Source organism: Silene latifolia, chromosome Y (assembly GCF_048544455.1).
Source record: "Silene latifolia isolate original U9 population chromosome Y, ASM4854445v1, whole genome shotgun sequence".
NCBI lineage: Eukaryota > Viridiplantae > Streptophyta > Magnoliopsida > Caryophyllales > Caryophyllaceae > Silene > Silene latifolia.
The window spans coordinates 5,701,736-5,716,243 of record NC_133538.1 but is presented as its reverse complement, the minus strand read 5'-3'; the positions used below and the strand labels follow the sequence as shown (position 1 = coordinate 5,716,243).

The following is a 14,508-nucleotide window of genomic DNA, read 5'->3' as shown; positions in this document are numbered from 1 at the left end:
CTAAAGTTATACAAAAATGAACCAAAGTTATACAAAAATAGACCAAAGTTATACAAAAAAAGACTAAAGTTGTACAAAAATTGGACTAAAGTTATACAAAAAATTGGACTAAAGTTATACAAAAAATGAACCAAAGTTATACAAAAATGAACCAAAGTTATACAAAAATGCACCAGAGTTATACAAAAATGCACCAGAGTTATACAAAAATGCACCAAAGTTATACAAAAATGGACCAAAGTTATACAAAAATGAACCTAAGTTATACAAAAAATGAACCAAAGTTATACAAAAATCGACCAGAGTTATACAAAAATGCACCAAAGTTATACAAAAAATGGACTAAAGTTATACAAAAATGAACCAGAGTTATACAAAAATGAACCAAAGTTATACAAAAATGGACCAAAGTTATACAAAAATGGACTAAAGTTATACAAAAATGGACTAACTTTTGTATAACTCTGGTGCATTTTTGTATAACTCTGGTCCATTTTTGTATAACTTTGGTTCATTTTTGTATAACTTTGGTTCATTTTTTTGTATAACTTTAGTCCAATTTTTTGTATAACTCTGGTGCATTTTTGTATAACTCTGGTCCATTTTTGTATAACTGTGGTTCATTTTTGTATAACTTTGGTTCATTTTTGTATAACTTTAGTCCAATTTTTTGTATAACTTTAGTCCATTGTTGTATGACTTTAGTCCAATTTTTGTATAACTTTGGTGCATTTTTGTATAACTCTGGTCGATTTTTGAATAACTTTGGTTCATTTTTGTATAACTTTGGTTCATTTTTGTATAACTTTGGTTCATTTTTTGTATAACTTTAGTCCAATTTTTTGTATAACTCTGGTGCATTTTTGTATAACTCTGGTCCATTTTTGTATAACTTTGGTTCATTTTTGTATAACTTTGGTTCATTTTTGTATAATTTTAGTCCAATTTTTTGTATAACTTTAATCCAATTTTTGTATAACTTTAGTCTTTTTTTGTATAACTTTGGTCATAAAATGTATAACTTTGGTCATAAAATGTATAACTTTAGTCATAAAATGTATAACTTTAGTCGTAAATAGTAAAAAAATCAAACAATAAATATGAAAAAATCAAAAAAAATGTATAACTCTAATGCACGCAAGATGTATAACTTTAATAGACAAGATGTATAACTTTAGTCCAAAAAATCAAATAACAATAACAACCAAATAAAAAAATAAAAAATAAAAACAAAAACAAAAACAAAACAAAAAACAAAGAACAAAAACAAAAATAAAACAAAAAACAAAGAACAAAAAAAAACAAAAACGCAATAAATCTAAAAAACAAGGAAAATGAGAAAGGAAAAATAAGGAATAAAAAAACAAAAGTGAAAGTCCTAAGTCCACCACGACACCACCAAAGGAAGCAAAGGAATAAAAAAACCAAAGGAAAAATAAGGAATAAAAATAAGGAATAAAAAATCTAAAAAACAAAAAAAAGACAAAAAAAATGAGAAAACAAAGAAGCAACAACGACACCACCACACCACCTTCTTCATTTTTCCTTTCTCGCACAACCACCGCCACCCCCACCATAACCACCATGACTGACCCACTCACCTCACCTTTCTCCCCAAACCGCAACAACCACCACCACCACGAGCAACAACAACGGCCGACGAGCAATGGAGGAAAGGCGGGATTTTCAAATTTTGAATTTTGAAACTACGCGGGCTCTTTTTTGTTTAGATCTGAAGAAAAAAAAGGACGAAGTTGGCAGAGGGTTGTTGCGGTGTTGTTGTTGGCAGGTGTGGGCGGGTGTGGTGGTGGTAAGGACGGTTGTTGGTGTTGTTGTTGTTGTCGTGGAGTTGTTGCGGTGGTAGAGGGAGGAGGGAGTCGTGGAGTTGTTGTTGTTGTCGTGGTGGGTTGTGGTTCTTTGCGGTCGTGGCGGTTCGAATGGAGGGATACGAAGGAGGGGGTGTCTTTGGTGGGGTTCGAATGGAGGGAGGTGGCAGTGGAAGTGGGGTTCGAATGGAGGGATACGAAGGAAGTGGTGGGAGACTGGGTGTCGGGTGGTCGGCAACGGTCTTGGCGGCAGTGGGGAGGTCGGTGATGGTGAATTATTGGGCAGGCCGAAGTCGGAGTTGCCGCTAGGTGGTGGTTCAGAAAGAGGAGAGGAGGAGGGTGAGAAAGGTGGTGGGATTTTTGGGTTTTTATTTTGTTGGGAATTTGAGATAAAAGAGAGATATAGAGAGAGAGGAGGGTGGTGGGATAATGAGAGGAGATTAGGAGAGGCTGAATGTTTAAGAAGTTAGAAGGATTAAGGGAGGTAATTAGATGGGATTAATTTGTGGCCACTCATTGAGAGACAATCCCATCCCTCCATCCCTTCCATCCAAGGGCTCTTATAAGGACTTAGGACCTTATATGGTATAAGGACCTTATAAGAACCCTTCTATATATATATATATATATATATATATATATATATATATATATATATATATATATATATATATATATATATATATATATATATATACATACATACATACATACATGTCATATAAAATCACTGTCATTTACTCCCTCCTATTCATTTTAACTCTCCCCCTTTCCTTTTTCATCTATTCATATAACTCTCCCTCGTTCCTTATTTAGTAAAGTTTTATACTTATTTTAATCAACATACCCCACAACAATACCCCCACAATACTCATACCTTATCTTATTTTAATCACCTTACTCCACAACAATACTTATTTTAATCATCTTACCCACAATAATACATTCCCTCTCTCCAATTACTTTACACCACCACAATACTTTACAATAAATAATCCTCCCCTTAATTTGCGTGCCCTTTTGAAAGGGGAGAGTTAAAATGAATAGAAGGGAGTACTTATTTTCTCTTTTTTCTAGTGCTACTCTTTTTTTTACTTTATTATTTTTTATCTCTTTTTTTTTTACCTCGTGTTATTATGTTTTTTTTTTACAACTTTGATTTTATTTCCTCTTATGTTTTTCTCTAATTTTCTCATTATGTTACCTTTTTTTCTTTTTCTTTTTGTACCAGATTTTATTTTTACTTGAAAATTTTTTTACTCTTATTTTTTTTTACCTCGTGTTATTATGCTGTTATTGTGCTTTTTTTTATTTAGATTTTTTTTACGACTTTGATTTTTTTTTTCTCTTTTTTTACCACATGTTATTGTGCTGTTATTGTTATTCCGCTGTTATTGTGATGTTATTCTGTTGTCATTGTAACACCCGCGAATTACTCATTTTGACATTTAAAATTAAATTAACCGTTTATTACTTTATTTTATATTGTTAAATTATTTAATTTAATTAATCTCCTTTTTAACATAAATTTTATAAAAGTTACATTTTCACAAGATTGTTTATATAAAACAAATATTTTTGTCGGATAATATAAATAGCGACAGTAGTAATAATAATAAAGCTCCGTCTTAAATTATAGTAGCTTTAAGACGTATTTCTGTCCAGCAAAAGACCGTCACATTTTCACATGTGAGACTAATTTATTTCCGACCTATCTCGTATCGACAACACATCGCTCACTTTTATACCTAAATAAAATAATCATTCTATTTGTTGTCTCTCACTCTCACAACTTTGGACCTATCCCCAACCCACTTACCCTTTTCCTTTTTTCGAAACCCCTGTCAAACAACAAACACACAGCATTAGCAACAACAAAACCAGCGAGCAAGCAAAACCCCATTTTTGACAACCTAAAAACCCATATTTCACGCTCATTCCTTCACCAATCCTCTTAATTTTTGTACCATTCTTCTCCTTATTTCCTCCTTCATCTTTCAAAGTTTCGAAGACCCGTGGGAAGACTCAAGCTTTGGGGGCCGTTTATTCGAAGGATAAGGAGCGTTTAAGGTAACGGTGATAGGTTACTCGACAAAAATGTTGAAATTTTGTCTTATGCGTCGTTTTATATGCTCTTACCCGATAAAGTTTGATCCGTTATGCGTTTCTCATTTGTATGATAATTTCCGTCTCAAGCTTGCCTATGATTCTCCCATACTAGTTATCTATATTCTATTTATTTACTTTAATGTTTACTTTCACATACATATTATATTTGTTTTGGTAAGATGGGTTTGAGATATGAAATTGTATGGGAAATAGATATGGCAGACTCGGGAGATCATTGGATCACTGCAAGAGGCCATTAACCATGGATTATTTAGTTTGGGACTTTGGAATTTAGCTCTAGGTTTGTACGAGTAATGGACCAATTAGCTATAAACTTACATGGGGCTATGATTTGATTAAAGGTTGCACAATTTTCGCTTTGAGTTTTGAGCCAATTAGTTAATTTCCGTCTCATATGTATATCAAAGTATGTAATGGGTTGGTTGTACTTGTATGTGAGAAATTTCACCCTTTTATGTTTAAAATTTCGTCTTAAGACGGTCACAAATGAACTTTATAAATCGAGAAAATGGACATTGTCGAGCAGTTTTCGCGGGTTGTTTTGACGGGTTTGTTTATGCTAAATGGAACCAATTTTCTTGCTACTATCTCGAGTACATGTACATGTTTGGATCGGGTCTTTTGTACGGGTGAAATCCGTCTTGGTTTGGCCTAGAAAACCATCCCAAGACGGCTGGACAAAAGGGGAATTCTTGGGTTTTTGCAGGTCCGTATGCAGGCTGTTGTACTACTTGTTGCTGCATATTGCCAGGCTACGTCTTCTGTGTAGCATCTGCCAGCTCTGTTACGGGCAATGGTCAGGCCTGGGCAGTGGGCAGGGGTGACCAGATCACGGCTGGGCAGCACGGCCTTAATCCTCTTGCTAGTTGATATGCCCTAGTTGACGATCTTGTGTTAATTAATATTATTCCACTTGTAAGTAACACCATAGAATCTTTTAGTTAAATGATATGTTTGATAAATCAAGTCGTCCAGTAGACATATAAATAGACAACACAGGCGCAAAACAAACCTATGCTATGTATGCTCCTATATATACTGTAGCTAGCATTTTTTCATAATATTATACTATTATACTCGTATCTAAAGTCAGCCATATCCATGATAAGGAGACAAATTAGATATGAAGCTGAGATGCTTATTAGCTGCCTCGCCCCTTCAGGAATCAGGTGTATCTTATTACACATCTGTCTATCAGTCATTCCATCATGTGCTACAATTTGAGTTTGGCACATCCACATTCATGTCATATTATCGTGCAGCCGGCGACCATCTTTCCTCCTTTGTTCTATGCCTTCCTATGTCCTATATTAAGCTTTGAACATACCTTGTAGTTGTTGGGTTACTCTTATATTATGGCACATGCTTATGAATGATTCACATGTGGTTATTTACGTTTTATCTCATGTCTTACATAGTTCAATTGTTCGTTCCCGCTGGTTTATATTTTGTTCAAGTGGCTTAGTCATATGAACTAAAATGATGGCCTCTTTATAGAAGTATGAAATGACGTATAATACTTCATTTACGAGTTATTACTTCTCTTTCTTATTCATTTATCGTATTTCAAATACGAGTGATTTATTCCACGTGATTAATTGAAATGAGTCGTGTTCTTGTGATAAAGCCTTTATGCTATACCTTTTTGCTTGACTTATCTTTACACCTCTCTCGTTGGCCGTTTTGCCGAGAGTTGGATATCTTATTTTATTTACGCCTCTCTCGTTCGCCGCTCTGCCGAGAGTTGGTTACCATACTCTTTCGACACCTCTCTCGTTGGCCGTTGTGCTGAGAGTTGGATATCTTATTTTATTTACGTCTCTCTCGTTGGCCGCTCTGCCGAGAGTTGGTTACCATACTCTTTCGACACCTCTCTTGTTGGCCATTCTGCCGAGAGTTGGATATCTTATTTTATTTTCGCCGCTCTCGTTGGCCGTCCTGCCAAGAGTTAGTGAGTCTAAGGGTAGCTAGTAAAGGTCTTGCATAGTCGGATAGTTGCATATGACATACTTCCATAATCAGTTGCATTTCATTTCCTTACCTTCTTATTTAATTGAGTATGACCATAAATTGCCTAGTTATTATCCTATAATATCTTCTCTTATTAATCCGTTATATATATATATAATCTAGTGTTCTCTCATGTTTCCCGTATCTTACATGGCTTACTTGTTTTAATTCTTTGTTATGTCCATTTTGACAATTTGTGGTTGGGAGAACCTTGAGTTACTCCCCACTGTCTGTAGCGTTCATGTTTACATGAATGACAGGTATGAGTTGGTGCATCTATGGGTGAAGACATGTGTGAGCTAGCGAGCACTCTGGCCTAGTAGTCGGTTTATTAGGATTGTTTAGACTCACCTTTTATTGTATTGTCATTCGAGAGATATATTTTTCCTCACCTTTAACTACCACGTTTGTATAATTTAATCTTTATTTTCGCAATCTTTATTTGTGTTTTAGATTTTACTGTACCTGCGCTTTAAATTTTAAAAGTGTTAAAATTTCCAAATTTCCGCTTGAATTTTATAAGTTATATTTTCCGCATTATTGCGGGGGTTCACAGTTGGTATCAGAGCCTGTGTTGCTCCCGACGCACACACGTGTACCCCAAACTTAAAGTTGAACTTGACCTTGAATAACGAATGAGAGATGGGTAGACTTAAGGACCTAAGGTGGTAGTCTGTAGTGTGATTGCTCTTTGTTAAGTTCTAACATGTTTGTTGATTGTCAATTATTGTTGTGCCCTTGGATCAATGACCGTGGGCTTACCTACGTGAAGATCAAGATTTGGTGCCTATTGCCAGGAAATGAAGATTTGTTCAACCTTTGAAGACTGCTTCTACTTCCTCGAAGATATTTATCATTCTTTGTGTACCTTGCCTTATTCTTTACTTCTTGATGTTTATTTCTTCCTCTAGACTTTCTTTTCTTTTTCCTTGGGAGTTACTCTTGTACCCCCAACTTGTTCTTTGTTCCTTGCTTATCCTCCCTTAACGCCTTACGATAGTTCTCTCTCTCTTGTGAAATGTTAACCTTGGTTGGAAAATTTGAATTTTGTGGAGTTTGTTTGTGTTTGACCCTTAACCCTGGTTTTGAGAGGTTGTGATGTTAGAAAGACTTAGGTAGTGTGATGAGACATACTTGGTGATTCCTATACCTAGTTCCTTGATAAAGTGAGTATAATTGATTGGTGGATTCTGTGTGCTAAGTGCGAGTTGCCTACGGTACTAAGGTTATAGAACTTGGCTTTGTTGTTTATATTTGGGATTTGAAAGCTTAGTAGGTTGAGCGGTGTTGCCTTAGGAGTAAACATGGAGTATGGTTTATGATTTGAGTTTGGAAAGGGGTACCTTTGGGATGTTGATAGCTATACATAGCTTGGTGTTACCTTTTGACGTTTGTTGGGTAGGAGTATAGCCTTGTTAGTAGTTTTGATCTTGTTTTGTGGAAGTCGTTGTGAATGTTTAGTGATTGGGAATTATTGAATCACACTTATAGTGAAGTACCTTGTTTCATGGGGATAGCTTAGGATGAAGTAACATAAGTGTTTTGAGGAAATCCTTGGAAGTAGTGTGGTTGTGAGATCGATTTTCATTAGGAAGTTTTTGAAACCGTTTGGGATGATGTAGTGGTTGAGATTTGAGTACCAGGCGTTTCCTCGTTATCTAATTTCCCTTCTTCTTTGACCATAAGTGTTACTGCTCATACCTCTCTTCCTCGCTTCATCATGCTCCTCCTTTAAATTTGATGCTGGTAACCTATAAAACTCTATCTTTGACATCCTTGTTGATTTGACTTCAACTCTTACCTCTAGGGAGTTCATTATAGCTCTTTTGTTGGTTAAGCACTACTACATAAATAGGCTTAGAGAACTGTTGGAATTAACATTAGAGAACGTTTTAGAGGCGTTCTCTAACTCAGTGTTCTCTAAAGCTTAGAGAACTGTTAGAAGAGGCGTTTTGTATTCATATTCATAGAGAACGGCTAAAATGAGCTTTAGAGAACACCTGATAAGCGTTCTCTTTTCCTAGTAAAAGAGAACGGTTGTGTAAGCTAACAGTTCTCTATCCCTCTTGGCTTTTTTAAAAAAAAATATTGATGATATTTGAATAAAATTAATATATTTATTCTCATTAAAATCAAATACCAATACACTTGTTTCACATAGCACTAAAAAAAAATACACTTGTTTCACAACCAGAGCCAAAATAGCGAGCAAACTAACTAAGTCCGATTTCTGCGGTCATCAAGAGATCATCTCTACCAATTTGTACTTTGTCTCCGATTTCTGCGATCATCTTAGCATAGTGCTCCTAGTCATCTTGGTCAAAAGGATATTCAATTGACTTAATTTGAAAGGCAATGGATATAGATTTTTCTGTCGCGATCAAACAAAATCGATCTTAACCAATTTGAAATGCAATGGATATAGATTATTCTGGACATCTGCGTGAATGCAATTGAACTCGAATTCATCAAATGTGTTGAAACTTCAAAAAATAAATAAAAAAACTGAAGTAGAGAAACTTCCACAAGTAGGTGTTTCGTTACCAGTTGCAACAGGCCCTGGAGAGAACAGAGGAAGTGTCCACGGTAGTGATAAGTCACCTCTAGCCGGGAATTTAGGAATTTATATCGAAACCTGCAATCCTGTGTTTCAGAGAGTAACTTTCACTGACAAGATTTTCGAAGGAAGAAAAAATAACCTTACATAGGCAAGGAAAAAGATGAACAGCTAAAAGTATTTCAAAGCAATTGGTTGCACAAGTAATTTTTCATATACAAATTGTGATACACTCTAACAAAGTGGAAGTTATAAACGCATCCTGAATCTCAAAGCAAAAACAATACTGTGGCATTACATCTCCGTTACTGAGTTATCAAAATGAACCATACCAAACCGCACTTTGAGGCAGTATTGGCTGCAGTTATGCCGCAACCACCGATTGGAGACCAATTATCAAGTCAAGGTGTAAAACCATGGCCAGTACAAAAGTTTAAAACTACAACTGGAACTACTCACCAACAACTAAACCAAGTCATTCCCTCATTCATCTTCACCATTCGCCACTGGTAACATAATCTTTCGTGTTTAAATTGGCCGGAGTCCAATCTGACTACTTAGATCACATCTACTTCGATTTTTATTTTATTTTTTTGAATTACAAGTTAATGATTGCATATACACATGTTATATCTAACATGGGAACTAAAATAAACCGAAACAATGCATCGAAAGTTAATCATAAAGCAATTCACAGAAAGACAAGCCACCGCAACATAATGTTAACACACATTAAAGACACCAAATATACTAATTATCTTTATGATGCACGCCAATAGTATAACAATACAGTTCAAAAACCAACTGCAATCAGTGGCGGAACCGAAGGGTGGCTAGCAGGGGCGCTCGCCTCCTAACAACGAAAAAACTCGAGATTTTTAGTTAAAACTTGCGAATTTTTTCTCTAAACTACTCAATAATTGGATTACTAGTTAAAAAGAATTATAGCTGTGAAATGAAGAAATGGTAATCAATGGAAAAATAGAGGAAACTCAACTGGAATTAGGGTTAGAGTGGTAATTTGCATAGTATGTGCCAGAACCAACTGCAGCAACTGCTAATGCACACAGTAGTGATGAATTGTTATTAAGAATTGGGAATTTTTTCTGCAAAAATAAAGAAACAAAGATCATCAAAATTAATTAAAATAAAAATGATGTTTTGATAAGTAAAATGGGTAAAATATACGGAGTATTACAATTAAGTGTCTCATGGAAGCCATTGTGGCAAGAATGTGTGGAACCTAAAAGCTAAGGGTACACAACACAGCCGCACATAGCTGATTATATAATCTTGACTTATACATCTTTGATTCTTTGAAATTATAGAAAGTCACACATTTAGAAGGAAAGCAAAAGGCATAAGAAAACATATATAGAGGATCGAATGAAAAACCATTACAACCATCGGCGGAAAATAAATGTGTTCATCAATTACAATTAAAAAAAGTCATATTGAGGTAATATCAAACAAAATCAAATGAGACACATCATATGGGTATATTATCCAATAAGTAGAATACTCAAAATTACACAAAAAACCCGAAAAAAAAAACAATAATATTCATCGTATATACGGAATACTGAAAAGAGTAAATGAAATACCAGTAGAATGGATGCAAGAGGTGTAAAAGAATAAGACAATCCCCACACATGTGATCATCACTAGTCATGGAACGAAGGAAAGTGGTTTTATCCCCACCCAAAAGAAGTCTAAACCGGGTAAGACGCTGCTGAGACAGAGATAATTTATGCAGGACATTGTCGACAAATGACTCAAAAAGAGAGGAGCGGTCAACCAGATGGGGATATTCAACACAATGTGATATAACAGAATCATCCAAGTCTACACACATTATACAACTGAAAGGTCGTGGCGTACTCTTACTTGGGACGCAACAGCATCCTTGGTTGGGAGCATCGACAAAATAAGTCTCAATAAATCATCAGGTAAACTGGTTAATCTATCCAAACTCGCCATCATCGATCCTACTTTTTAAAGAAAAAAATCAAGAAGAAAATAAACATCGAATCGAAATTCGTTGATTCATACTGGGAAATGCAATCTGCAATTGAATTCAGCTGGACAAACTACAATAATCCTTGGCTTGAAAGACGACGAAGAAAACAGCTGTAAATTAAAATAATCTCCCAATAAACAACAATCAACAAAAGAACGAATTGCTAAGCAAATGATTGAGACGGAGGGAACAAGAATCAATTGCTAAAAACAAATCAAATTAAGAAGAAAAATTGATGATAAACAAGCAACAACGGCAAATTTAATTGAGTACAAATCAAGCAAAGAAAATCAATAACAAATGCAAATAGAAATGAACTTAATAAAGCCCTATTTCTAGGGTTTATTGAAGTGTAAAATCCTCAAATCAACAATCAAGTATGACTTACAAATTGATGATAAACAAGCAACAATCGACTTTCCTTGTTCATTGTAAAATCCCCAAATTTCTAGGGTTTATTAAAGTGTAAAAACATCAAATAGGAAGCAAACCTGAAATTTTCAAAGAAGCATGTAAGTTTCTTGATTTATAACCACAATTCGAATCCGAACATAATAAAGCCCTATTTTTGGATTAAGGTGAACAAACCCTAGAATAATTTTCGAACCTGATAAGAATGCCGAAGGTGGTGATGCGGGCCATGCGGCCGACGACGTTAGTTAGGCGGCCGGCGGCGGCTGTTCTTAACGAATAGCAGATCTGGTTGAGGGAGATGAGCGTAAAGACAGAACGAAGGGTTATTGTTCATCACTTTTGTTTTGTTAACTTATACTGGGTATGAAGAGGCGATTGGGGACACAGGATTGGGTTTTACTTTATCTTTTTTGAACTTTATTATTTTATTATTGTAATAATAAATTTAGATAACTGTGAATATAAGAAGTGGTCTCTATTTATTTTTTACATAACGCTCACTTCAGGAAAGCGTTCTCGTTATTGTCAGAAAACGGTTCTTCAACTTAACCGTTCTCTATTATGTTTTACTTATTCTTGTTTTTGTAGTAGTGAAGTTTGGATTCTCTTAGCTTACTTTGTATTTATGATGTCTAAGTTACTTTTCTTTTTGTACAACTTCTAAACTTTCAAGCTACCATTTTTGGTTCGTTGTTAAATATTTATACTACTCTTACAAGACTTTACCTATTTTAAAGGTTTGAAAATGAAAATTTGATTTAGTTCCCTTTTTGTTCGCTGAGTATAAACTTTTTATCATGATCTTAAATTGCTAAACCCGAGATTTCTTTAAATTTTATCCAATATCTATTAACTTTGATCTATTTATGATTTCTTTGTCAAAGTTTAATGTTATATTTTCAAGAATTTGACTCCTTTTTGAGTTTAACAGTGAATCTTTTAATTTTCATTTGGCTTTTGCAAAAGAAAATTTTAGTGGATTACCTTTTCCTCTTGGTTTAACGTTGATGGGATGTTAGGACTCATTATTAAAGGCATCTAATAACTTGTTCTACGCTTATTGGCGAATGATTTTTGTTTTAAACTTGTCTTTGACTTGGAAAGTTAGCGTTCTTGTGTGCACGACAAGAGCAATTTCGTTCCATGAAAGAGACTTATACTTTTGAAAACCCTTCATTAATGTTTTTGGAAGTATTTTTAATTTCGGATCTCTGCAAATAATTTGGTTTTTGACCTTATCTTTGATTTGGAATGTGATGTTCTTGAATGCGCAACGAGATCACTTCCGTTCCTATGAAGAGAATTTGGTTCTGTCGGGAAAATTTTATTTGAAACTTTTGAAAGGATTTTAATTCTCTCAAAGAGTAACCTATTAATGATTTGGTTGTTGATTTCAAAAAGTTCAGTTTTATTTTTATGACTTTTCATTTCTACTTTCAAGTTTCGAGGACGAACCTTTTTAAAAGGTGGGGTGATTGTAACACCCGCGAATTTCTCATTTTGATATTTAAAATTTATTTAACCGTTTAATTACTTTATTTTATATTGTTAAATTATTTAATTTAATTAATCTCCTTTTTAACATAAATTTTATAAAAGTTACATTTTCACAAGCTTGTTTATATAAAATAAATATTTTTATCGGATAATATAAATAGCGACAGTAGTAATAATAATAAAGCTCCGTCTTAAATTATAGTAGGTTTAAGACGTATTTCCGTCCAGCAAAAGACCGTCACATTTTCACATGTGAGACTAATTTATTTCCGACCTATCTCTTATCGACAACACATCGCTCACTTTTATACCTAAATAAAATAATCATTCTATTTGTTGTCTCTCACTCTCACAACTTTGGACCTATCCCCAACCCACTTACCCTTTTCCTTTTTTCGAAACCCCTGTCAAACAACAAACACACAGCATTAGCAACAACAAAACCAGCGAGCAAGCAAAACCCCATATTCGACAACCTAAAAACCCAAATTTCACGCTCAGTACTTCACCAATCCTCTTAATTTTTGTACCATTTTTCTCCTTATTTCCCCCTTTATCTTTCAAGGTTTCGAAGACCCGGTGGAAGACTCAAGCTTTGGGGACCGTTTATTCGAAGAATAAGGAGCGTTTAAGGTAACGGTGATAGGTTACTCGACAAAAATGTTAAAATTTCGTCTTATGCGTCGTTTTATATGCTCTTACCTAATAAAGTTTGATCCTTTATGCGTTTCTCATTTGTATGATAATTTCCGTCTCAAGCTTGCCTATGATTCTCCCTTAGTAGTTATCTATATTCTATTTATTTACTTTAGTGTTTACTTTTATATACATATTAGATTTGTTTTGGTAAGATGGGTTTGAGATATGAAATTATATGGGAAATAGATATGGCAGACTCGGGAGATCATTGGATCAGTGCAAGAGGCCATTAACCATGGATTATTAAGTTTGGGACTTTGGAATTTAGCTCTAGGTTTGTACGAGTAATGGACCAATTAGCTATAAACTTACATGGGGCTATGATTTGATTAAAGGTTGCACTATTTTCGCTTTGAGTTTTGAGCCAATTAGTTAATTTACGTCTCATATGTATATCAAAGTATGTAATGGGTTGGTTGTACTTGTATGTGAGAAATTTCACCCTTTTATGTTTAAAATTTCTTCCTAAGACGGTCACAAATGAACTTTATAAATCAAGAAAATGGACCTTGTCGAGCAGTTTTCGTGGGTTGTTTTGACGGGTTTCTTTATGCTAAATGGAACCAATTTTCTTGCTACTATCTCGAGTACATATACATATTTGGATCAGGTCTTTTGTACAGGTGAAATCCGTCTTGGTTTGGCCTAGAAAACCGTCCCAACACGGCTGGACAAAAGTGAAATTTCTGGGTTTTTGCAGGTCCGTATGCAGGCTGTTGTACTGCTTGTTGCTGCATATTGCTAGGCTACATCTTCTGTGTAGCATCTGCCAGCTCTGTTATGGGCAATGGTCAGGCCTGGGCAGTGGGCAAGGGTGAGCAGATCACGGCTGGGCAACACGGCCTTAATCCTCTTGCTAGTTGATTTGCCCTGGTTGACGATCTTGTGTTAATTAATATTATTCCACTTGTAAGTAACACCATAGAATCTTTTAGTTAAATGAAATGTTTGATAAATCAAGTCGTCCAGTAGACATATAAATAGACAACACAGGCGCTAAACAAACCTATGTTATGTATGCTCCTATATATACTGTAACTAGCATTTTTTCATAATAATATACTATTATACTCGTATCTAAAGTCAGCCATATCCATGATAAGGAGACAAATTAGATATGAAGCTGAGATGCTTATTAACAGCCTTGCCTCTTCAGGAATCAGGTGTATCTTGTTACACATCTGTCTATCAGTCATTGCATCATGTGCTACAATTTGAGTTTGGCACATCCACATTCATGTCTTATTATCGTGCAACCTGCGACAGTCTTTCCTCCTTTGTTCTATGCTTTCCTATGTCCTATATTAAGCTTTGAATATGCCTTGTAGTTGTTGGGTCACTCTTATGTTATGGCA

The 14,508-nt window shown here is 34.8% G+C and overlaps 1 long non-coding RNA gene across 1 annotated transcript; it reads right to left on the bottom strand.

The window, feature by feature from the left end:
• Positions 1–8,109: 8,109 nt before the first annotated feature.
• Positions 8,110–9,856, bottom strand: LOC141634171 (uncharacterized). Its single transcript, XR_012538927.1, has 4 exons — positions 9,722–9,856; positions 9,521–9,629; positions 8,511–8,609; positions 8,110–8,405 (listed from the first exon to the last, which is right to left on the bottom strand). It is a non-coding gene; the product is annotated as an uncharacterized LOC141634171 (long non-coding RNA).
• Between the last annotated feature and the right edge of the window lie 4,652 nt (positions 9,857–14,508).